Source organism: Saccopteryx leptura, chromosome 12, assembly GCF_036850995.1.
Source record: "Saccopteryx leptura isolate mSacLep1 chromosome 12, mSacLep1_pri_phased_curated, whole genome shotgun sequence".
Lineage (NCBI taxonomy): Eukaryota > Metazoa > Chordata > Mammalia > Chiroptera > Emballonuridae > Saccopteryx > Saccopteryx leptura.
The window spans coordinates 15,136,770-15,163,655 of NC_089514.1; the positions used below are offsets into that span (position 1 = coordinate 15,136,770).

Genomic DNA, 26,886 nt, shown 5'->3' on the forward strand with positions numbered 1-26,886 from the left:
AGCATCGAGTGTCCCTCACCCCAACCACTCCTCACGGAGAGCCAGTGACCTTCAAGTCAGGGCCGGAGCCCTTGACATGATGCAACAATTTACAAAATCAACTGGCTGCCCTTGCAAGGTGAAGTCTGACAAAAGCTTCACTTCAGGGACAAACCCATTCAAAGGGAAAAGCCCATGGCAGTGGCAACAATTTAGATCTGCAATTAAGACACTTAAAGTGTTTAGGGCTGACAAGGAGTTAAATCAAATGTTGATTCAGTTGTAAAGTCTTCAGAGCCATAGCCTTGCAGAAGGGTCTGGCACAACTGCAGGATTTTATTTATTTATGCATTGTTATTGTCTTTAAAGTATTCTCTTCTCGTCTTTTTTTTTTTTTTCCCGGAAAATTTCCAACCAGCTCTGGGACCCTTAGCGGGGGAGACTGGAAACAGGTCTGAAAAATGCATTCAAGATAATTTCAAAAAATCACCCTTTAACGAGTACCATATTCCCTCCAATTTTCCCTTGTATATGATCCACCATTTTGCAAATACTGATGTATAAAGAATGCATTGAATGTGGCAAAAGTTGAAGATAGCCCCTGTGGATAAGACCTAATGGACACCATCCTGAAATAATACATACAGCTCAGCCTCCAGACATGTGTCTTCAATTTAAAATAATTCAGCAATCATGTTCAACCAAAACCTGATTACACAAAATGGGACTTTTTAACTCCCAGACTTGGATCAAATTTTGAGGCCACAAAAAAAAGAGGGGGGGGATAATATGTGCCATGTTTATATACTCCAGATACTGTGATTAAATGATCCACACACACATTTAACTGTTGCTTTGAGCTTATCAAAGAAAAATTAATATTTTCCATCTATAAATAGTTGTCTCGCCTTTATGAGGATGTGTGTGAGAGTTCTGGACTGCGATGCGAAGGGAAGGGAAGGAAGCTGGAAATCAGTTGGGTTCCTCTGTCAGAATATTACGGTTCCCAAAGCACTGAAGTGCATCTCATTCTCCACTTTCTTGGAGGCCCAGGAGGAGGAGATGGCTGGGCAGAGCAGGCTTCTTCTGGGGTGGCACTGGCTTGCCCTGCACAGGCTGTGGTCCCCAGGACATGCTCCGTCTGTCCTCTTCAATTTTTACTTTATTGCCAACTGCCTCTCTTCTCCCTTCTCCCTTCTCCCTTCTCCCTGGGGTTGGTCTCCTTTCTTATAGGCAAGTTGGACCTCTGCCTGTGTTGTGATTTCTGGGATGCTAGTCCTTTTCCTTTGAGAGACTGCTCAACACTTGAAGAGCTACCATTGTTAGGTACTTATTACTTCAGATCCCTTTGATCCGAGAAAATAGTAGACATGTAAGTGTTTGGGGAGAGATAAGATAGAGAGACAGAGGAGATCCAATGTGGCAACAGAGTAGGTGGAAGCTACCCTCGCCTCCTTCCAGCACTATACTAGATTTACAGCTAAATCATAGATCAATCAACCTGAATAACCAACTGAAGACCAGCTGAACAGATGTATGATGACTGAGGACCCACAGAAGAAGCCGCTTTGAGACTGAATAGTATCGAACGTAAACTATAATAAAAAAAAAAGTTTAAAGAAGGAGAGAAAGAAAAGAAAAAAGATTGTCAGATAAATACAAACACCCAGTTCATCTTGAATTTCAGATAAGCAACAAATAATTTTTAGTATGTGTATGTCCCAAGTATTTCACAGGACAATGGTCTCAAAATTAGGCAGCACAATCTTGGGCATACTAGAAATAAAGGTTTTTACCTACATTAACATGCTGGAAAAGGCATGTCTCCGAAATTGTGAAATAGAGATAATTCTGCCTAATGCTTGGCTCAGGGCTTTGCAGACTGTAGGTGGTCAATAAATATTTGTCGAATGAGTAAATATAGATGACAAGCAGAGATCCTGGGGTTTTATAATGCTTAGGGCCAGGCTCTGAGAATAGTGGAAAGATCTCTTCTTGACATTTTAAGTAAGCACTGAGAAAGGGCAGGGCACTGCTCTCTAATTGCTAAAAACAAAACATCACACCAAACAAACAAAAAGCCGGGTTGCAGACTCTGCCAGTCTACCCCCAGAGGAGTTAGGCTCATGGGCTAATTTTTCATCCCCACTGTCCCCATCACACAAGGATTTTTCTCTGTGTAATCAGAGAAGGAATTGTTTTGTGCAAGAATCACACTGAAAATGTGTAAGAATGTGCAAATGAGTATACATAGGTGAAGGAAGGCTGGTGGATATAAATACTTAACAGAGAGTAAAAATTTGCTTTATCAAAAGCTTGCTGTGTTTTCACACATACACCAGCAAACAGCACACACCCATGACTTAACCCAGAGATTTCAGAACAGCAGCCTACAGCTCTGTCTCCTCCCCAGATAAACAGGACAACATTCATACAATCTTCCAAGCCCCCCAAATATAGCTGCCTCCACAGAGCTGGTCAGACTACAGCAGGTAAATGACCTCCAGATCAGAACCCCACGTACTCATAACCTTCAGAGCATTTGCAAATCTGGAGTCTCAGAGTGACAGAGCCAATCCACAAGACAGATATCATTTTACAGCTTGTTCTGCTTGAGTTGTTTGTTTGTTTAATTTTCTACCGGTAACAAGGACACATTCTCTGATATGGACCTCCTTGTGAATGGGCCTCTAGTTGATCTTTTCAGGGGTCCTGCAGGAGCCCCGAGAAGCCATTTCAAGTAAGAGTAGAATTCTAGGTCTTTTTGTAGTTCATAAGTGTGATGATTTGGTGTTCACACTTGTGTGAGATGGGCCTCCTTCAAACCTTGTTACAATATTGGCACATGACCTGGTCAATGTAGAAAAAAAAAAGAATAGAATTCTAGTTTTGGAACAGTAACTTACATCCTGAAATATTCTATTTGTACATGTTTATGCTCAATCCTCCTAAGACCATTTCAGTTTTCAGGAGGATACTGCAGGAGTCTATTTTTTTTTTTTTTTTTTTAATTTCTGAAGCTGGAAACGGGGAGAGACAGTCAGACAGACTCCCTCATGTGCCCGACTGGGATCCACCCGTCACGCCCACCAGGGGCGACGCTCTGCCCACCAGGGGGCAATGCTCTGCCCCTCTGGGGCGTAGCTCTGTTGCGACCAGAGCCACTCTAGCGCCTGGGGCAGAGGCCAAGGAGCCATCCCCAGCGCCCGGGCCATCTTTGCTCCAATGGAGCCTTGGCTGCGGGAGGGGAAGAGAGAGACAGAGAGGAAGGGGGGGGGGTGGAGAAGCAAATGGACGCTTCTCCTATGTGCCCCGGCCGGGAATCGAACCCGGGTCCCCCGCACGCCAGGCCGACGCTCTACCGCTGAGCCAACCGGCCAGGGCGAGTCTCACTATTTTTATTCAGCACTGTCGACCAAGGCTGGAGTTTGACTTTGATCATTGTTAGGCTCTGTAATGAAAGGGCTTAACTAAAAGACTGAATTGTTGTATGTGATTCCAGTGGGTATGTCTCTAGGGCCTAGCACAGGTGTTTGAACCTAGCACCCACTCAGCTAATATTTTGTAAGTGAATGAATGAATGAATGAATGGGTGAATGACGTGGAGAAGCACACACCTCCTGGTGCCACAGTGCAGCCGTTCGGACTCTGGAGGATATCTAAAGTTTTGTTTTCCGAAATGCATTCTGAAGACTGTGGATAAGTATTATGCAAGAAAAATACTTCATGTTAAAAAATATTGGATGATAAGAAATGATGACATCGGATCATTTACAACAACATGGATGGACTTTGATAACATTATACTGAGTGAAATAAGTACATCAGAAAAAACTAAGCACTATATGATTCCATACATAGGTGGGACATAAAAATGAGACTCAGAGACATGGACAAGAAGGTGGTGGTTACGGGGGGGGGGGGGGCACAAAGAGAACCAGATAGAAGGTGACGAAAGACAATTTGACTTTGGGTGATGGGTATGCAACATAATCAAATGTCAAAATAACCTGAAGATATTTTCTCTGAACATATGTACCCTGATTTATAAATATAATCCCATTAAAATTAATAATAATAATAATAAATATTGAGGGATAGTGGATTTCACAGGGGTTTTCAAACACGTTAGCTTGTGTTTCCTCCAAAAGTATTTTGAAATTATGGACCCTTGTCACCCTTTTAGGTTGGCATCTAAATGTTTTCATCACAAGTTGCAACAGTTACAAAGGACATAATTTCTGGCATGTTTTAAATACTAACTTTAAAAAATAAAACAGTTACATTAATCTTTTAAATGTATCCACAGAATCTAAGTCCCATAACAATGTAATACCCACCTTAACACTTTTTTAAAATATAGAAACTCTTGGAATTTTACATTTCTTTATTTTCATAAATGCATTATTTATTGTCTACTCTTCCTCCAAAATTTCATCCAAATAGAACATATTGATGCTTAAAAATCTTGTTATTGAGCATTGGATTTAACTTCTTTGCACAAAAATATGGATATGACTTGAAATGAATATTTTATTCACTGTCTCTATAATGATCTATATTTAAAAATTCTACCATTGATGTTTAACAAACAACAATCGATTTGATTGTTGTTAAATTATATTTAAATTATGATACTAAACATGAAAAGTTACGAAACAGTCACCTCTCAATGAGATGAGGAGGTTTTCTGTTTAAATTAGAATTCAAGTAAGGTCCATACATGGCAATTGGGTGATATGTCTCTAGTCTCTTTTAGTCTTTACATTTCAATCTCTCTCTCTCTCCAATTTATTAAAGACATCAGATCCTTTCACCCTGCGTTTCCTATAAATTATCAGTCAAATCTAGAAGCTTGATCAGATTCAGCTTTTTGGCAATAATATTTTATTTACGCCGAGAATATTTCACTTGTGTACCCTTCTTATGCTTTGAAATTTAAGTTTCTATTTGCCTTTCAATTCAAAGTATATAGATGTGTAAGCAAACAGCTTTGTACCCAGAGGATGGGAGATAATGACGTCAAATAGGATTCACGTAGATGACGGAGCAGGGTTACGTAGATGACGGAGCAGGGAAGGTGCTGTATGGAACTCAGGGATGCTGGGCTGTGTCCCTTGCCCAATAGTCCCTGGCAATGGGCAACTGAGCCAACTCAGCAAAGGCAAGGCTACCAAATACTCAGATCATCTAGATTAGTGGTCCCTAACCCCCGGGCCGCGGACCGGTACTGGTCCGTGGGCCATTTGGTACCGGTCCGCAGAGAAAGAATAAATAACTTACATTATTTCTGTTTTATTTATATTTAAGTCTGAATGATGTTTTATTTTTAAAAAATGACCAGATTCCTTCTGTTACATCCGTCTAAGACTCACTCTTGATGCTTGTCTTGTAAGTTCAACAATTATATTTTAAAATACTACAGTTTTTACGCTGGTCGCATAATTTTATTTTGTGCATTTATCTGTCCCACCCTAAAGGCTGGTCCGTGAAAATATTTTCTGACATTAAACCGGTCCGTGGCCCAAAAAAGGTTGGGGGCCACTTATCTATTATAGATCAAAGATTTGGTCATCCCAGCATGGAAAAAATCTATTCAACTGAGTTGCTGGCAGGGTGTGGGGGACAAGGAAAGGGTGACGGAAGAAGGCAGCCGTGATTACGAGGCTGGGCCCCTGACCAACTACAGAAAGTGGGGAGTGAGGTAGGATCCTCTTTCTACATCTGTCTGACAAGTGGAGAAGCAGCAGAGACCTTTAATAGTATAATAAATGATGGCATTGCCATCCTGCATCCCGTAGAAGGGAAGTACTATATAGCGGGGTGGCACGTATATAAATCGTGCCTGGAGCAGGCAGGGGCTCACCTACTAGAATCTCCTCGGCAGCTTGAATTTCAGGCATGTCTGTTGTCCTACATGCACACTTCTCCCAAGACAAGCGTTCCTTCTCTCAGGTAGTTCAGTGTAACTCAGCCCTTTAAGAAGAGCAAAAGCATTCCTGCACCATAACTTGATTGATACTCTATCTCTGCGGGCTCCACGGGCCTCACGGCTTGGTTCTTCCCTTCAGATCCTGTCCTCCACACCTTCTTCCTTCTTTTTGAGCTGCTGGTGGCCATTGCCTATGTTTTCAAGAGAAAATTTAAAGATGACTATTTAAACCAGGCTTGTTATGTTCCAACTCAAGGGTCCTTTATCTCTTGCTAGTTCTTCCTTATCTTATAAAAGTCTAAGAATCCATTCCCCAAACTGACTCTCTGAGCCAGGCTACCTGGGTTTGAAGCCTAGCTCTGCTGCTTAGTACTGTGTGACCTTGGAAAAGCTACTTAACCTCTCTGTTTCCTCAGTTCCCTTCACCTATGAAATGAGAACAATAGCAACAAGTCCTAGTGTTATGGGACTTTGATGAAGTTTGAATAAGATAATATGTCCAGTGTGTAGAAAGGTGTCGGCCCCGTATAACAGTGTCGTTTTACTGGAAGGAAAGTAAGGACTTGTTGACATGACATACCATATGACCAGGGCTTGGCAAGCCACGTCCTGGTGCTGAGCCAAGCCACGTCCTGGTGCTGAGCCTCAGTTTCTCTACAAATAGAAGAGCTGAAACCCGGTGCTCTCAGGCCTCCCCTGGCTGGTGTCCTATCGCTGTAGTTGCAATGCAGGGACAGGCTTGCATCTGAACTTCGAATCGGGCCGTGGTCCCTTGCCCTGCCCGCTTGAAGGCTGGAGACAGCCTGAATGGAACCAAAGCTCTTTAAGCAAAAGAGCTCACGTGATTGTCAAGTGTACCTGAAAGGGCTCCCATGAGAAGCCATCTTCTAGTTTTCAGGGAAGGAGAAAAAGAAAGCAAAGCTGCCTGGTAGCTTTCGAGTTTACACAGACCACCTCTCGTCGCTCTCGCCCCCCCCCCCCCCGGGGCATCTCAGGCCAAGCGATTTCTCAATGTCAGCAGAATTTTACATATGTTATGCAAAAGCACATCACTGGAACTCCGAAGAAAGACATAAATAATGCAAACAGAGCATCCCTGTTCGCCCTGGCTGGACGGAGTAGGGGGTGGGGGCCACAACTCGCCAGTCGAGGCCTGGCCAGAACCCTTGGGGAAATATAATTTATGGGAGGTGTCCAGGTAGTCCCGCACATTTGCAAGGTGGAAATCTCGTGTTTGATTAAAGGGACGGACAGAGAAGAATTGTGAGGGGCTGTGAGACACAGGAAGGAGACAGGAAACAGACCCGGAGATCGGGGGAGGGAGAAGGTGAGCTCCCAGGCGCGGGCTGGCCCTGGTTTTGAACAAGGACAGAAAATGGAATCTCACCACAGCATCTTGATCAAGCTGTTGATTCTGTGTGAGCGTCAGTGACAATGGGCTGTTAATTGCACACGGAAAATGGGCGAGGCCATCCCTTAGCAGATGGGAAAACCGCGCTGGCAAATGGCACCTGCGAGGCCTTGCTGAGAGCGCGCCTGCGCGCTCTGCCTCTGCGCGCTCGGAGCCTGCGTGCGGTCTGAGCGCCAGGGCTGTTGTCTGGAAGGTCTCTTCATCATGAAAAAAACAACCATTAAAAGAACCAAAAAACCCAACAACCCTTTTTCTTCTTGCAGATTTAAGAGACAAATTCCCTTTTCTAAGAAATTGCCAAGTGGTTTTAATTCTTGGAAGCTTGGGTTGCAGTAGGTGTGAGAGGAGGCTGGGAGATTGCTCCTTCCCGCCCTGACGGCGCCCTGGTCACTCAGAATGACATTCTCGCCCGGAGAGTCCGGCACCGGGCACAGACGGAACAGCAGGAGTGAGCAGAAAACCAGCCATCTTGGGAGGGAGAACTACTCCCCTCCTCCAGGAGGCACGCAGGCCAGGGCCAGTGGTTTCCACTGAAATAGCAGCTAATCACTTCTCCTCGGAGGGTTCCAATTGAGGGACGGAGCTCCGAGAGCTCCACGCAGTCTGTATGGCACCTCCCCCCACCCCTCGAGAGAACAGCACTCACCAAACTGCCATGGGAAGGCAGATGGGGACCTCTCTGGAATCACCCCCCACCATCACCACTGAGCCAGGGCTGGTTGGAAACCATTTCACTAAACTTGCATCCCAGGGGGAGTCCTAACCCAGCGCACAGATCCTCAAAATCATAATAATCATTTTAACACCTATAATAATGATAACACTAGCTACAATCACAAATACAAGCATAATACAATCTAATATGTATTTATTTAATGCTTACCACACACCCACCACTGTATTAAGGATTTTGCATGCATTTTCTCATTTAATCCTCAAACAAGACTGAGGGATTCCTGTTATTAGCTTCATTTCAGAGGTGAGGAAACCGTGGTACAGGGAAGAGAAATGTCTTGCAAAGGTCACGGTGGTAGATTGATTACCAACGTGGTCACCACTCTTCCCAGCATGCACACTCTTGTGATGTGACCGCGGCATTTGGCTGGTCTCCCGGCTTGCTGGTGGCCGACAGAACGAGGCTTTGCAGACAGCATCCCTGTTCTGAGCCTGGACCTCCAACATGGCTACTCTTTCTTTTGGAGCTCTGCTGGGGCACCAGGTGAACAAACCCGGACTGGCCTGCTGGGGGCTGAGGGACCACGTGGAGCAGAAATAAACGGTCCCAGCTGAAACTGTCCTACGGCCAACCTCCTGAAGACACCTAAGGGTCCCAATGAGCTCGGATGAGTCTGGCTCGGGTTAGCAGAAGCACCAAGCTGAACTGCTGACCAGCGAGCAGTAACAGACGGTGGTTGTCTCCAGCTCCCATTTTAGGGTGATTGTTACACAGCAGTCAATAACTAAAGCAATAACCCACATAATGCTAGCATTCCAACCAGTATCTTTACCCCCGAGTTCTCTGCCGTTTCACTTCTGATCTCTAGTGATGCACCTTCCCCGTGCCACTCGCCACCACTACCTTCTCCAGTTCCGCCTTCTCTTTCCCGTAGGTTTCAGCAGCAGATGTTTCTGCTTGCCCACTGATACTCATTTCTGGCAATATCTATATGGATCCCAATTCTAGGGACAAATCTTGATTGAAGAAGCCAGCCATGGTGACTACAATCCCTTCACTGGCCATTGAACAGGAGTGAACATGTGACCCATCTCTGACTAGGAGACAGAAGGGTGGGCCCACGGGAGGGCTTTTGGAAGAGATTTTCTTTTTTTCTGAAGACAGACACACCAGAATGTACAGTCTTATTCTGAGTTTGTTTGCTGTCCACCATTGGGCAACAACCGTGAAGGCTAACCAGGGGCTGAAGGTAACTCTAGGACGGCTGAACTCGGACGTCAGGATCGCAGACACTGCAACAGGGCCGTGCTGGGGGGTCCGTACTGCGTCTCCTTTGAATGTCCCCTTTTGTTTAAGCCAGTTTGATTTGTTTTTAAACTAGCAGCCAAATGCATCCTAATGAACAGAGAGCTCCAATCATCAGTTAAGAGGATCCGGCCATGTGGTAGGTGAGTCCTTTATTCCCTACAGAATACAAAGTCACAGCCCAACTAAAAGTCCTGAGGACCCTGAGATCCACTCCCGTATTTCTGAGCCATTTCTGCTCCTTCCGGCTGACTTCAGCGGAAAGTAGCTGCCTCCGGACTCAGAGCAGGATGACGGCGGGGCAGGGGCAAGAGGAGAAGACTGGGGAAGGCCTGGAGAACAGGACTGGCATGAGAACAGGACTGGCGTGGGCCAGGGAGCCAAGGAAACAACAGATGCTCAGCTGACATTGGTCCCAATTCCCTCCGCATTCCTCTACTCCCAGGAAGCACACATCTTTGTTCAGCGGTGACACTCAGAACATTTAACACCTGGTATGCTCAGAGGCAGACTAGCCCAAATCGAGGCTGCTGGCTTTCTGGGGCGGAGTCTTGAAGGCCCCCGTTTTTGGATCATGGAGAAGTTGGGGGGGCGTTGTGGGGAAAGGATGTCCTTGAGGTAGGATTAGGGTAGAAAGGGTAGAAGATAGATATTGTGGGGCAGGTGGATGGACAGTTAGACAGTGAGTGTTTACCAGTTTGAACTTATTTTCCAAAATGTAACACACAGTTTAGCATCTTATTTAGCCATACGGGCAGAGCAAGCTATTCTATTCTGATACATACTATATTCTATGTGCATCTGTCTGCTCTGCCAGCTAGCACACCCCGGAGGCCAAAGGCAACTGTGACACTTACTTATTTGCATATTCCCAGCACTCCGCACGACCCCCCAGCACAGAGGCCACCTCAACGCAGTTGGATGGATTGAACAGAATCAACAATATAAACTCTGAGACCCATTCTTTCTGCCTAGTCTAGATTCTGAATGAAGAGGAATCCGGTCACAGCCATTTTCCTCTGAAACAATTCTCTCTTTGGAGCAGTTACGGACAGCTAAGGTGACCTCTGACGTTCCGACCTCCTTCGCCCTGTGATAGCTCAAGATTAAACTGTTGCATTGAGGAGAGCAGATGGCAGAGCGAGCTGGGGGGGAGAGAGAAGCCCCCTGCTTCTCGCCGGGCTCAGAGCATGCTGTGCCCTAAGCTGCCAGGCCTCCGTCCTCATTAGTGATTCAGCAGTTCTCGTTTGACTGAGAAAGGGTGCGGAACCTGGGCCCAGGCAACCGCGCCCTGGGGAACTCCTAAAATAAACCTAGAATCCCAGGATGTGGACATGGTCGCCTTCTTGAAGACACTGCTGTGTCCTAGTCATCTTTCCTCTGACACCAAGCATGGCAGGGGGTCAGGGACCATCTGCAGGGAGCAAGAGCGAGGGAATAAATGCATGTATGAATGAGTGAGTGAGTAAGTGAGTGAGTGAATGAGGGCGCCCTTCTTCGCACGCAGTTCTGGTACAGAGAACATGAGATGAACTTTGGAGCAGAGCGGAGAGAAGACCCACTGACAGACACCCTTGGAACAACCAGCTCAGCAGCCTGCTCTGCCTGGGCACCTGATACGGGCTGCTCGGTTTCCTGTGCTGTTAAACGAGTCTGACTTGGGTTTTCTGTCCATTGGAATCAGAAACATTCTAAACGATACGGCAAGATTCAAATCCTGGTCTGTCTGACCCACGAGCAGTACGCACCCCCCAGGTGACACTGCTTTCTACTGGTTGTCTTAAAACTCACACCTCGATCAGAAGCCTGTAGCAGCGGCTCAGCCTGCACGCAGCCCTCCGGGGCAGCTAGGTCTCTCTGGCTGGCAGGCTGGGGCCCCAGGAAGTAGCCAGTGGACACTTAAGGCCACTCTTTCAAGTTAGTGAACTGGAGGCCACGAGAACAAAGCTGATGGCTATTTCTAGGTACAAGGTAACGAAAACCTCTTCTTGGGGTGGTTCCAGCCAAGCAAGGCTTTAAAGCGGGGCGGACTTCGGCGGGGGAACCAACAAAGCGGACAGCTGCCGTGGCTGCTTATCGGGCACACGCCTTGACGTATTGAACATGTAAAAATGCTAACCTCCTCCAACCGCAACCTAATTTGCACAAGCGCTTAGAGAGAACGCTGAATTTATCAGAGCTTGAAGTACAAAATATTAAAAAATAAATCACTGCTAGTAAAATCGTAGCGCTATCGGGAGATCCATTTGAAAAGACAGTTAACAAAGTCAATTTGAGCAACATTCATCAAGCGTTGAAACCAAGGAGGGGGCCCCGTTCCCACTGCCTTCCTTCCAACCATCCCAGGAGGATATTAGAATTTAAGGCCGAAAACAGCTGAATCCCGACAACGAGGAATCAGATCACTGGAAATTTTCATGAAAGCGCTTAAAGAGATCAAAGGAAAGGCCAGCTCAAGGAGCTGAGATCAAGAGGGTTTTCTTCTCTTTCCCTTTCCCCGGCTCGGCCCTCCTGGTGGGGGAGCTCTTGCTCTCCCCCTGCAGAGCTAGTCTGCAGAGCTAGTCGGACCCAGGCTTCCGCGCCCAGACTTAAGGCTCAGGTAACTGACAGTTCAGAGCCTTATATGTTGGGTCTCAAGTCTCCCTGACCGCCTGCAATCGAAGGAGCCAGGCTGACCTCACTGGGAAGCGTCCAACCTTCCTTCCCGCTTGCCCAGTTTGAGCCTTGCACAGGACTGCGCACCCTAAATGTGGACCGGCTGGGCCGCCAGCCTCGGCCTGATCTTGGTCCCCAGGCTGACCCACTCTGCTCTGTGGGTCTATGTACTGTTGCGCTCAGGGCCACCCTTTATGGCGCTATCCGTTTCCCTGCGCCTCTGGTGGGGGCAGGGGGGGTGCGCTGAGTGTGCCAGCCCAAGACCTGGCCCTTTCCTCCCCCCACCTGCCTCATAATGTAAGAGGGAAGGACCATGAGTCGTTTATGTGTTAACCATTTTTTGAATAAAATAGTATCTCGTGATGGTTGAGAGAGCAGTGCTTCTCAAGTTCCTGGTGCACGGCCAGAGTTTTATGCTTTGTCTATCACGGAATAAAACGTGGGCTCCCTGTGCACATCTAGAAGGCGGCTTACGCCACAGGCGACTCTCAGTGCAAATTTGCCAGTCGTGAGCTCATCTATACCCTGTTCAACAAGATGTGCCCACTGATCGTGGACCTTGATGTCGTGGCAATGTCAAATTATGAGATCCCCAGAGCTTCCTTTTATGTAGTTTCTGTACTTATCTTGTCACAGACTGGTAACAAATAGTCCACATCTGCAGTTGGCATTTGGAATAATGTGTATTTAAAACAATGGATCTCAAAATGTGGTCCAGGGACCAGCAGTGCCAGCACCACCTGGGAACTTGCTAGAAATGCAAATTGCTAGGCTTCCTCCTGAACCTAAGGAATCAGAAACTCTGGGGAGGAAGCCCAGAAATCTGGACTTGAACCAGCCATCTGGGTTATTGTCAGGGCACGCGCCAATTTGCAGAACCACCACTTGTGCAGTTGGACAGGGGAATGAACTAACAGCAACAGAGATGTTAGGAGATTTCTTTTCTGAAAGCCTTAAGTATCATTCAGAAGAAATGGTTACATCTGTCTTAGAGACTAGTGGGCTCAGTTTTTGAAGCTTTGAATTGTATTTGCCCTCAAGTCAATGAGTAGTGCATTCCACAGAAATACACTTTTATAGACTCATCTTGGCCAAGTCCACAATTTGGGTTTCCAACGTTAATCTTTAGCAGATTTAAGAGTGAGTGGTCATTTCCTAGCTTCTCCTAGCCCCACTATCTTGTGTACCATTTTCAGCATCTCTTCAAGGGCACACGTACAGAGAGGCTTCGGAGAGAGGGAGGGAGGGAGGGAGGGAGGGGGGGAGGGAGGGAGGGAGGGAGACGCTCCCTGAGGAAGCATCCTGGAGCCCCATCTGTGTGTCTTGGCACCTGGCTCATCATAGATGCGCAGCCCATCTTAAAGGAGTGGACGAGTGGATGAATGGACAAATGGAAGAATGAAATTTGATGAGCTAGAGCACTTAGTGAAAGGATGTTTTGATTAATTGAACCTGGTTGTTACTTGGCATATCCTTTCTGCTCTGGCTCTTATTTTTCCCCTTGATTAGTAATTTTTATTTTTTACTTTTAGTTTTCAATTAGTCTCTGTTCCGTTGTACTTTGTATTAGTTTCAGGTGTATAGCACCGCGGTTAGACAATTATATATACTTTGGAATATTATATGGCCATAAAAAGAATGGAATCTTACCATTTGCAGCAGCATGGTTGGACCTAGAGGATGTTATGCTAATGAAAGAAGTCAGACAGAGAAAGACTGATACCATCTGATTTCACTTATGTGTGGAATCCAAAGAACAAAATTAATGAACAAACAAAATAGAAGCAGACTTACGGATACAGAGAACAGAATGATGGTTTCCAGAGGGGAGGGTTGGGTTGGGGGACTGGGTGGAAAATGGTGAAGGAATTCAGAAGTACAAATTGGTGGTTACAGAACAGTCACGGGGATGTAGATTACAGCACAGGGAATAGTCAATAGTACTGTAATAACTGTGCACGGTGCCAGGTGGGTACTGGAAATATCAGGGGGATCACTCTGCAAAGTATGTGATTGTATGGTTCTTATTTTTAAAACACTTTCTTGAAAAAGTGCCTTTCGTTTTTTTTTGTCTAGCTTTAGTGAATTTCTATCAATTGCAACCCAAATGTCACCTGACTGAAAGACAGCCTTGTTCAGATGTGATACATCCAAATGACATCTATCCTAAAGGGGATGTTGTACAAGTTTCCCAGGTCACATAAAATAATAAAATTGGGCATTACATTTTTGAGAATTTTATTACTGAGAATGAATTTTATTGGAAATCACATGCAGAGAAAAGCAAATAAAAGGATTATAGCCCATGGAGCATGGCAAACATATGCCATTATTTGGGGTGAATGTAGTTATTTTTATTACTAATACTTAAATTAAGCTCACCCACATTTGACATTACCATGACCGTAACTGCTAAAATGGCTCTAAACAAGCTCAGAGTTGCCCAGGCTGGTTTTAGCAAATAGACATAGGAAAAGTAGTCAAGGAAAGTTGTACATTGTAAAAAAAAAAAAAAAAAAAAAAATACCGAGAGAAAAGTAAAAACATCCAACAACTGATTAGCGTACACAGGGCCAAGCCACTGGAAGGATAGACTCACCAGAATGGACTGATTCTCTGTCTAAAGCTTCACAGGCACAATGCTAAGACAACCCGCCGATTTGAACTGTTCAATCCTAAAAGGACAGAGCTGACAGGTCAGATGGAGTGCCGTGAGAATCTGTCTGAGACACGTTTGTCTTGAATACGAGGCCTTGCCTCCTTTAGGAATATCTTAAGACACACACCATCCCTACTTAATGGAGAACCAAAACTTTTGTTGCAACATATATGCAGGGACACCTGGGCATACCAATGTCTGGCTCAGAGTCCCTTTTATGATCCAGACCACTCATACTGAAAAAACTAAAGGTCCTGTGTTAAAAATATATATATTAGATTTTGAAGGGTGAGGCGAATTCAGACCTTAAGTCTCCCTTGTCAGCCTGAGTGGCACTCTGTGTAATGGGAATGATAATACAACTCGCTTCACAGGCTGTTTTAAGGACTAAATAAGATAGCGCATATCAAGCATTTACTGTTGTGTGTGGCATTTAGCTAATATTAGCTATTATTACAGGTACAGTTCATCAAAAATCAAGCACAGAGCTTTCTTGGTTTTCCCAGCAACATCTCCTTGGTATACGATGTTCGAAGTAAGAGTCAAAGTCAGTGGGCAGATGCCTAACGGCATGCCCTGCACTCCGGTGCTGAGTTCCCACCATATGTCATGAGCTGGTTGCGAAAGAAATGATGCTTTTCCCACCAAAACCTTCCATCCCTGCACATACTCTCGTTTGACGGCCACGAAGCCCAAAAGCAATAGCAACAAGGGTAGTATCAGGCCCTGAAGAGAGGAACAAACCAGAGAGAATTCCAAACTCGTGCCTGCCAACTTTCCCCTTATTTGGAAGTCGCCCACATGGAATCCTGGAACTCTCTGTAGGTCACTCCCAGTCTGTCCATTAGCTTTCCTGTTTGCTGTCTTCTTGTCTACTTACGTCAACTCTTCTTAATATTTAAAAACATTTCAGGAAATTCGGTTTTAGAAAGACAGCAAAGGAGCTTTGAATTGGCAAAAGCTTCACATTTCAGAGGTGATACTAATCTAAAGAAACACACTATTATCTTAGTAATTTCCAATTGTTCCTGGAAGCATTTTAGTGCAGAGACCACTGCCAGCTATTAAGTAGAGGAGACTCGTTTTGGTTGCCAGAATTAGCTGAAATTAAGATCCTTTGACATCTTCTTGCAGAAAAAAGTCAGTTTCAGTACAAACTATTCAGAATTTAATAGGTTGTGACAGGTTATAAAATTCTATGCATTTGAAAGAAAAGCTTTGCTGGTAGAATAATGTGTTTCTAATTTACACATAATAGGCCCATGAAGCTATGACTAGAAGGACATTAAAGTAATGAGGAAATTCCAGTTATAGACACTTTCTGTAGAGATCTTAAAGATTATGATTAGGGCAGTCATTTCCCCAGGTACCTTACACAGCCAAAGCCAAGACCAAGGTGGCCAGGACAAACAAAGGAGGCTTCAAGGGCAACGGTCTCCAGTGTGGAGGGCAGGGATAGCGTTCTGGGGCTAGCTGCTCAACCAGAGGGGGAGGGTGTTATTAAAACGTAATAAGTGCTCTATCTACCGAATATCCACCAAGTGCCTGACACTGCGTGATTGTCCGTGAATGAGGAAGAATCACCAACAACGTGACCAATAGAAAGGGAAGGTAATTTTTGTGGATAAGACTCCTCCCTAATAATAATAATAATAAAAGCAGGGCCCTGGCTGGTTGGCTCAGCGGTAGAGCGTCGGCCTGGCGTGCGGGGGACCCGGGTTCGATTCCCAGCCAGGGCACATAGGAGAAGCGCCCATTTGCTTCTCCACCCCCCCTTCCTCTCTGTCTCTCTCTTCCCCTCCCGCAGCCAAGGCTCCATTGGAGCAAAGATGGCCCGGGAGCTGGGGATGGCTCCTTGGCCTCTGCCCCAGGCGCTGGAGTGGCTCTGGTCGCAGCAGAGTGACACCCCAGAGGGGCAGAGCATCGCCCCTGGTGGGTGTGCTGGGTGGATCCAGGTCGGGTGCATGCGGGAGTCTGTCTGACTGTCTCTCCCCGTATCCAGCTTCCGAAAATAAAAAAAATAAAAAAATTAAAAAAAGCAGAATTCTCCTTTGCCTTGATTCTTTGTCCCCACAGGCATCCAGGCAAGCCGCACCTGTCCGTCCCACCCACGATGAACACCATGCAAAATGGATCCGTGGAATGCTTTCATTATTTAAATAAGCCTCTGCACTACCATAGTATTTAAATGTAGACTCGACAGCAAAGAAAATTTGGTGTGTCGCTTGACATGGCTTCAGGTCGCTGTTCTCATACCACAAGCTGATACAGAGATAGGGAGAGCGGCTCGGCTCGTGCAAACGGCACACAATGTGCTCCTAATGCAAGGCACATGCTTCGCTTTATGGCCAATTAGTATTCTCCTGCCCTTTTTTGATATCAGCTTCTCAGGTGTAAGCTGACAGAAGTTAGGAACCTGCTCTGGGCCTGGAAACTCTTGCTCTGTCATTGCTTCTGCTATTGTTTATATACTGGGTGCTGTGTCTCACATACGTTAGTAGTCAACACTGACCACCCAGGTGGTAGGGAAATGGGCAGTTTTGTTCTTTCTTTAAACATTTCACCATTAAGAGTTTCACGATTCTCCCTTGCTTTCCTTCTGTCTTTCAAAAAAAAATTTTTTTTTAGCATCTTCTATATGCCAGGTACATTCTAACTACTGAATAATAAGAATCCTGGATTCTTAGAACTTTCATTTGGGGAGAAGAGGTGGGAGGGGGGAGATTCAACTAGAAAATAAGATAGATACGCCTTTGTGCCTCATCTTCCTCATGTGTCATGTTTCGGCTCTGTGGTCTGTTGGGATCTCTTCTACCAGAGAAGCTCTTCTTATGCTTGGCCTTACCTGACAATGCAAAAAACAAACAAACAAACAAAACCATTGTAACAAACTTTGTGGATGTCACCTTTTACTTAGAACTGTGTCATTGGGCCAGACTGAGAAGATGATGGGTTTATAGTTTAAAGGCCATCATTTAAACACAGAAGAGTAGAAAAGGCCCAAATAAAACAAAGAAATGTCCATGTCAGCAACTTTGGTGCCCCAAATTCCACATCTTCCTGACTTGTTCAAGAGGCGTGACATTTGGTTATAAGATACCATTTCCTTCTTCACCCTCCATAAAGAAGAGGGTCTTTGTGACACGGAATAGCTGGGCAGCCAGGTCAATTCAGCTAAAGAAAGAAAACCCAGGAACAGGTTGTTTGGCATCAAATAGAAAGGTAATTTTTCTATTTTTTCATCTTTTAATCTTTCAGCTGGTCTGCTGCTTTGGGGTATTCTGGAACCCATCTGTCTGTAACTAAAATTCCCTTCAAGAAAGACTCTGATGGGATTCTTTCTTATCCCTTGGTAGACATTGTGCTCCATTCGTTACAAAATTTCCAGAAGTAAGATTAAGGAGCTATGGTGGCCCCATTCATTTAGAATGTACTGTTTTTTCTTCTTCTTCTTCATTATACTCAGTAAAAGTTCTTACAACAATAACATGAGAATTTTCTTGTTACAGGAGGAGTAGAATCTGTTTTGTTCCCCCCTGTTCTCAGCATCTTGAGGCTTGAAACCTTCAATTGCACTCAAAGTGAAATCATATTCTGAAAGAATTTTGGATGTAAACTTGGGTTGTTGGTTAATGAGGGGTTGAAGTTACTTTAATTATCTTTAACATGAAGAAAAAGCCCTGGTTTGTGGTTGAAAAAAAAGATAAGCTATTGTCACCACTTGAGTTTCCAGAAAACTAAACTCCCAGTAGACTGAAATCTGGCCCCTAGACTGGTCATGGGATTTCTTTCAGAGTAGGCCCGTGCCCCCGATAATCATATTAATTTCCTTGCAGAACCTCTCACATGGAATTTTAGACTGGGGGAAAAAAATCTTAAATGTCATTTAGTTTTATCTTCACTTCTTCCAAATCTAACATTTGCATCTACTAAAGGACCAAATGTATACAATGAGATTCATACAGAGAATTCATGGAGAGATAAAATTCATGCAAAACAAAATTGCAAGTAGCCAACTGCATATCACCAACCCATGGTATGGGACATATAGACCCAAATTGACTGACTCCATCCAGAGCTTCCCTGTGGCAATTAGAATAAAAGCACCCTCTTTTAAACAAAAATTCCCAGCCAACCATACTAATGTTACTTGCTGCCAATTTTCTATAATCCTTATTTCTTGAAAGTACTTATATAATTCATGCAGTTTCTACACTTCAAAGTCATGATTTTGAAACTAGCAGTATTTCCTTGTGCACATGCACTTTGAGCTGAATAATTAACTTGCTTATTATTTAACACATACCTATTATCTACAAGATACTTAGACGTAATGAAAATGAAATGCTTCCAACCAATGGCTTCCCATCTAGTAGAAATTACAAGAAGTCTGAAGGAAATTTTGATGATAGTTTCCAAGTCATAAAATGTGCGTGCCTTTAACCCTGCAATTCTACATCTAGGAATTTATCCTAAAAAGAGAGATTATAATAACAAAATAATAAACAAACAAAAAGTAACAAAAATCATGCAACAAAAATACCTCAAAACAATAAACAAAAATGTAAAGTAATCCAAATGTCCAGTACTAGTAGTTGTTAAGGAAATTAACACGTTTACTCTAACAAATAATACTAAATCTCAGTGGCTTAACAATAAACAGTTTCTTTTTCACTCATGATACAGTCTGAGGCGGTTGTTTAGTGGCCTTCTACTAATTTAGTAGTGACTTAGGAATCCTGGCTCCCTCTGTCTTGTAGTTCTACTATCTTTCAGAACCCCCAAATCCTCCTCTAGTGAATAGGTATGCCTGGGCTTGCTGACTACATTCTATTGGTCAGAACCTGGTCATGTGGCCCCACCCATCTGCAAGGGATGCTGGGAGATATAATTTTCCACTATGCCCAAGGAGAGGAAACAGGATTAATAAGCATCGAGCTCAGCTCTGACACATTTACAGGTTGACTAAATGAAGTTTGGTACATCCATAAACAAGATACTTATGCAGACATTAAAAATAAAGCTGTAGAAGAATATTTAATGAAGTAGGAAAAAAAGTATGTTAAATAAAAAAGGCACATGACAAAGCATTTAGATTATAGTCCCAACTTTGTCAAAAACTATATTTTGTCAAAATATTTATTTAGTAATAAAAATCCTAGAAGAAACATTAATGTTTCTTTCTGAGTGGTGGAATGAAAGCTTTTTCCTTTTTTTACTCTGTGCTTTTCTATATTTTCTCAATTTTTCCTGTAGATAAGCAGCACATTTTATAATCCGAACAGTGTTAAAAATAATTTTACCTTAGACTACTGCTCTCTGATTGGAACATAATGAAAACATACAATTTTAAATTAAAAATAAAAAGAATAACATATTTTAACTTATTATATTCAAATATTTCAACATGCAATTAATAAAGATTAAAATATGAATAAAACTTTGTGCTTCTTTCTATTTATACTAAACCTTTGGAATACAGATGTAGCTCACACCTCCAGCAGACCTCAGGTTGGACTAGCCACATTTCAAGGGCTCGACAGCCACAGGTGGCTGGTGGCTACTGTACTGTGCAGCAGAGCCTGGGAGTGTGAGAAGTGGCCCAGGATAGACTGAGCAAGTGTCTGAGGGAGCTCAGAGGAGGATGTCTCAGACATGTGGGGGTCAGGAAAAGCTTATGAAGGAAGTGGTTTTTGAGATTGAGATTGAGACTGGAAGGAGATTATCAACAATACCAGTGAAAACCAGAATACTGATAACACCTAACGTTAACTTTTATCTTCACTCTTCCATGCTGGCATGTGCCCGTCACTGTGCTGACCACTAGGGGTCGGTAGAGAGGAGAGCACCACCAGGAGCCAAAGTGGAGACCTAGAGGAAGCACAACACCCTTGCAAATATTTTGGGGGGAACTGGAACAATACAGTATTGTACTCTTGGTTGAATAGCAGACAAAAGGGCATAAGACCAGTTGCAGCCAATTTTAGAAGCACCTTGGATATTAAAAGAAGTTTATATGTAGTTTAATAAGAAAATATGGCAATGACATAAAACATTTGCTGAGCACCTGTAGCAGGTGCTGTCTGTTCCAGTGCTTAATATGCATGGACTCATTGTGAGATAAGTATTAACATTGTCCCCATTTTACAGATGAGGAAACTGAGGCATAGAGAGACTAGGAAATTTTCTAAGGTTACATACACAATGTGTAATAATATTCGGCTAGAGCCTGGATTCCAACTTAAGTGTTTCTGGCTCCAAAGTCTAACTCTTAACCACTCACAAAGACCATGAATTTTAGAACTAGAGACCCACATTCACATCCCACACTCTTCATTCCCTCCCTGGAACTTGAAACAGTTCCCAAAACTCTAGAAGCTTTAGCTTTCTCCTCCCTGAAAGCAGGCCTATCTCATGTGTCATTGCGTAGGATGTAATGACACCAGGCACGGAAGCACCAATTATACTGTCTGGAACAGAGGAGATACCAATAAATGCCGGTTGCCCCGCAAAATGCCACGGGGAGCCATTTCCGGCCTTTAGGCAAGGGAATGGAATGACTGGACTTACACTTTAGGAAGATTTATGCTGGAAATACCCATCTCCCCTGATTACTCTGCCGGATGGATTGGAGCCGGGAGAGATGTGTTAGGAAGATATTGCAACAGTCCAGATAAGAGGTAAGGAAGGCTTGTGCTGGGATGATAGCAGGGACAATGCAATTGGATTATCTCCTCGTAGGATATTAGAGCCAGCGCAGGCCCTGTGAATCAGCTAGCCCAAACGATCCTTGTTTTATAGAATAAAACAGCCGATACCCAGACTGAAAAAACCTTGAGTCAGGTCCAGGTCTTCTGGTTTCCTCATTCACCAATTTATTCTTGCCTTAGAGACTGTGCTGATGTTGAACATCAACACTAGAATTTTTAATTCTTAATAAAAATAACAGACTATCTCAATTTTCTTGGTCATATACTTTCTACTCTTCAGTAGCAACCATGGGTATTAATATCATTTGATTTTGTCAATGGTAACTTCCCTCCCCCCTCCCCCCAAAGGTAGGTAGGTAGGCTGGAGTTAGAATAATTCCCACACTTCAAATGGGTAAACTGAGGCACGGGGGAAGGTGATATTCACTTCTAGCTAAAATCCTCTCATGTGTACTTCTAAATTAGCTGTTGTTGTTCTTATTACTATTAAAGCTTGTTTTGGCTTTGAAATTCTAGCAAAATGTTGAAACAAGAACTGTATTTATAAAACTTTATACTGAACAGAATTTCATGGGGACCAAGAGGCTTAGACTTTTCAGGTCATTCAGATCTGAAGGGTCAATGATGAGGGTTCACTTAAAATTATGTCCAAAGATAGACCATTGTGTTATCAATGGGAAATTGGATCTTTGCAATTGTTCTGTTTAATACAGGGAAAGTATAGAAAATTTATAAAAGTAATTTCCCCTGTACTTTGTGAAAGTATAGAAAATATAAACATATATATAATAAATCTTTTGCTTGGAAAATATGCTGAGATGCCATCGCTTTCCATCTCCCATTCAGAATGGAGGAAAGAAACCAAACAATATGAGAATTAGTGGGGTTTTGCCCATAAGGAAAGCTAAATTCTACCACACGAGGGCGCAGGAAACGCCAGATGCTTTTTCAGATAAATGACACTAGATGGCACCGCTCTGCTAGTTTTCTTGTCTGTTTTTATTTTCGTAATTTTATTCCTTTGTTTAGTAGCAATGTTAACGGATTAGCGTTAGTCATGTAAAAAACACCTTTGTTTTTCTATCATTTTCTTAACACGCCTGGGTATGTCGTTATGCTTTTATAAAAGTATGTTAAAAGAATAACTAATCTTAATACTGTATCTTTTTTTTCACAATATAGAGATTAATTAAATTTTAGTTTTGCAGTAATTTTCAGGACCTTCAATTATGAGTCCAGTTTAAATTTTCCTTCCTGGCCTATTATTTCCTCCAAATTCTTGTTTTGTTAAAGATTTAATTTTAGTATGACTTTAAAAGAGACGTAATTCTGAGCCCCAGATGGGCCACAAAAATGTAACATACCTCGAACGCTAAAAACAAAAATAGGAATTAATTCTGAAAATGAAAATGGATTCTCCTATTTGGACTTCTGTAAAGAGGAGTTTCTCCAACGTTACGTAGCTAATTAGTTGTATATCTGAGTTACAACCCTCTCTGGAGTTTGAAATCCTAATTATAAAAATAAGAAAATTTCTCTAAACATCTTCAAAGTTCTTTCAAATTTGAGCAGCTGTGCTCTTATGAGTCTATAAACACAGTCGTGCCCCCTGCCTGCCTGAAACACGATTCTTAAACATTATGTATAAGCCACAATTATTAAAAATCTGGGTAATTCTCAGCGGCACAACATATGCAGCTGTGGGCCCCATCCAGCTTCTGAATCCACATCACTGGCCTGGAGTTCCTGCACGAACAAGTCTGAACACGGCAGAAATGGGCGGACGGCTCTGGCCTAATGACACCCGTGGAACGGGACTTGTTCAGCAAGCTGGATCTGTCTGTTGGGAGACCTTGAACCCCACTCTGGTTCCATCCTTTACAGGCTGGGAGGTGCTAATCTATTCATTAGAAAGTAGGCAGTGAGCTCAGTGCTGGACACATGGTCAGTATATGGAGGGGTAAGAGGCCAGGCACTCAGTAGCTCACAATCTATGGGGGGACGGAAGTTATCAGAAAGAGTAATAGCAGGGAACAAGTGCCCACTGAGATCAGGTCTGTGCCCTTGGCCCTAAGCCTTGCCCAGACTTTTGTCCAGAGTGGCCACCATCAGAAGTGAGGTTAAGTCGCCCCCCCGGGACTGGCTGGGTTGTGGGCACTATCAGTGAAATAGGGTTAGGAAGAAGTAATGAAATTGTTAACATTCTCTGCCAGCTAGCAGAAAATGCTAGACATCACGGTCAAAGGTGTTATATTTTCTATGAAATACTTGGCATAAATGTAAATACATATATTAGGTTTCCATAGATCTTTACCAGCCTGGAAACTAGTGATATCTACAAGTCTGCAAGGCAGTAGGCAGAAATGAAATAAAAATCCTTAAGTCATGCCATCCTTGGGGATGTCCCCTGGAGTGTGATGTCCACTCTAGAGTGAGCTTATCAAACCAAATGGTGCCCATGGAACCGTTTCAAATGCCAGTGTAGACAACAGGCGGCTCTTTTCTCAGATTTCATAAATACAGTCAGAAATAGTAGTGCATTTTGCACATGCTATGCCCACTGCTCACCAAGACCCAGTGGCTAAAGGCCATGCTGAAGGCCATGACACATATTAATGTTACCAAAAAGGGTACAAACTTGAAATAATTTTGTACCTTATGTCATTGGCTTTGGGGTACACCATACGAACACATTTTCTCACTAGTGCTTGGCTGCTTAATGGAAGAAGTACCCGGTTCCTGTAAAACTAGAGCAGGAACTTCCGCATGATGGGCCTGGTGGTGTGGCGAGGGGAGCCCCCGCTCTCCTGGGGCAGGGTCGTGAGGGGCTGGGGAAGGCAGGGGTTTGGGAGGAAGCGGGATAGAACCTGAGTTCGGCAGCTGAGGCGTGAAGCACAGGGAAGGGAGGCAAAGGCGAAGCAGCAGCCGCTCAGGTAGGAAAGAACCAAACCTTCGTGAAGCCGGGATCAGCTCCCTTCGGTTCAGCGACGGTGGGGTCAGCAAAAGCGTGGGGCTCCCTGGGAATGAGCTGGCGTCCTTCCCGATCTGTCTTAAAGCACTGATTCCCAAAGGGGGTTCCTCGGCACACTGGCACTGATGGCTGTTGATGGGTGGGGAGAACAAAGGTGTTTTGTTTGCATCAAATTAGTTTGGAAAATGCTGGATTAAACAAAGTCAACCGAAAACAAAGCCAGCCGAATTTCTTTCCCAGCTGATGGCTTGAATAGGTTACCATATCTTATAACTTCTTAAAAGGAGGCTTTATCATGTAGGGTTTCCCAAACTTGTTGAATTCAAAAACTTCTATTATTTTTTTTTAATCAGAGTATCTCAAGAATACAATATCCTAATGCCTCCGAATTTATTTCCGATTAAATTCTATTTTAGCAATTTGCAGTGTGAAAATTTCAGGATAGAAGAATTGCTGGAAAAGTGAAAGATTCATTGAGCCAACTCCTGTGCCGATTGGCAAGCAAAACCAAGCGTTCTTCGGATTCATTTACCTAAATCGCTTGTCCCCACAGACACACTCTTCAAGGGAGCAGTCGCCCCATTTTTCAGGTTATCTTTCTCTCCGTCAGCTGTCCTCAATCAGCTCTGCACCCTCACAAGGAGGCGTGAAAAGGTGCCACCGCTTGGGAACATGGTGGCATCGTGGCTGCCAGCCTAAGCCCAGCCTCTGCCGTGAGAAGAAGAATAAATACAGTTTCTGACTTCCAAGTGAAAGACAGTACGAATTGATATTACACGGTAAAATGCAATGAGATTAAATCAATAACATCTGCAATAAGGCATAATGAAGGTAAAATTATATCTCTGGCTTCCTGAACAGCTGTGAATCTATTTTTAATGATCCTCATTTTTGGCAGCCAGCTAACAACTTCTAAAACGTCCTAGAAATTGGATTGTTAAGCAGATGAGCACTGCGGCGCTCAGAATGTCATTAATTTCAGCTGCCTGATTCATCTGCATGGGCGAGACGCGGGAATCACAAGCTCATCACCCGCCCCCTCTCACCCCACTGAGCACCCCACTACCTGGGCCTTGGGGGACCCCAGCAAATGCTGGACCAGTGAGGCAAGACAGCTGCGGGGAGAGGGGCTCCCTCGGGAGGATCGAGGGCTGTTGAATTATGGAGAGAAAGGGAAAGTGCAATCACAGCACAGAATTGGCTGTCACGTCTACACTGTCACAGCGCTATTGGTACCCGAGGGCCACTGCAGAGAACAAGACATTCTAATGATCCTCTGCTTGCCAGTGGGGCGCTTTGGTTGCACGAGATTGCTCTGCCCAGGACTTGGTCAAGGTCACCCCACCAGCAAGTGCAGGAGCCAGGACTCAACGCGGGTCTCCTCATTCCCAAGCCAGGGCCACGTCCATGGCCCCGCAGGTCCTCTGCTTGTTTGAATGGCAGCCCTGAGAAAGCCCCGGGAAAATCCTGAGGGTGAGGACATGTGAACAGTTGGGGCCATCCCTGTTTTTCGTAGTTGCCTGGCTCCCTTAGGTTTGGCCGTGGTTTCTACCAGGAGCTGTGACCGGGAAGCAGGCAGCTAGCTGACCCTTCGGCTGATTGTTAGGAGCTCGCTTCCCTTTTCTGGGCTGAGGAAAGGGAGCGTGGGGTGGGAGGTACCCCACACTTGGCACACCACTGCCCCTCCTGCACCTCATACACAGGTTCTCAGATTCCCCGGGCAGGCTCACCAGCCAGGAGGCTCGGGGTGGGGGCCCCAAGCTCGCAGGTGTTCCGGAAGATGGCAGCTGGAGTAAAAATTCACCTTGGCTGTTCCGCCTTCAGCCAAGAGAAGGCGGATGAATTTGTATTCTTTTCCCTACACTGCGATGCCTGCAACACTGGGAGGGAAGATCTGCTGTGGAAGAACCAGCTGTAGTGAAGATGAGCCTCTGGTTTATGGGCTGACCCCACTGCCTAGCTGGCTTTCAGCTATGGGGCTGAAATAACTGTCAATCAAGAAGTTGGTGGTGCAGGGTACAGGGGGCGGGGCTATGGCAGGGTTTGGGGACTGGAGAGAAGAGCTGGTTTCAGGCGAGCTATACACATCCCGTGTGAGTTTATGTCCTTACACACAGATCAGACACATCACATGCTGCCAGGGGTCTTCAAACTTTTTATAAAAACCGCTCACTTTTGCAGTGCTGGTCAACCTGGTCCCTAACGCGTAACCAAACAGCGCTGCGATTGGCCCACCATGAAAGCTGGACCGCCCACTAGTGGGCGGTAGGGACCAGGTTGACTAGCACTGCAAAAGTGGGCGGTTTTATAAAAAGTTTGACAACCCCTGCTAGACGGAGGGGGGCGGCTCAGACAATGGAGCTCCCGAGTCCGCAGGTCCTTGCTGGTCTGGGTTGGGTAGTTTCCTTCACTAACTAATGGAAGGCAAATGACCAAAGGCAGGGGACCCAACACCCAAGATGAGAGGGCAGCCACCTGTTGGTCAGATACCCAAAACCTGACTTCATGGTGCGGTACCACTCCCTGGCACCTCAGAGTGAAACCACGGGGCTGAGGAAACAGTCTGCCTCGTGTCTCTGAGCAGATCC

The 26,886-nt window shown here is 44.6% G+C and overlaps 1 non-coding gene across 1 annotated transcript; it reads left to right on the plus strand.

The window, feature by feature from the left end:
* Positions 1 to 2,737: 2,737 nt before the first annotated feature.
* On the plus strand, positions 2,738 to 2,839 carry LOC136384289 (small nucleolar RNA U13). Its single transcript, XR_010747576.1, has one exon. It is a non-coding gene; the product is annotated as a small nucleolar RNA U13 (small nucleolar RNA).
* Positions 2,840 to 26,886: the final 24,047 nt, after the last annotated feature.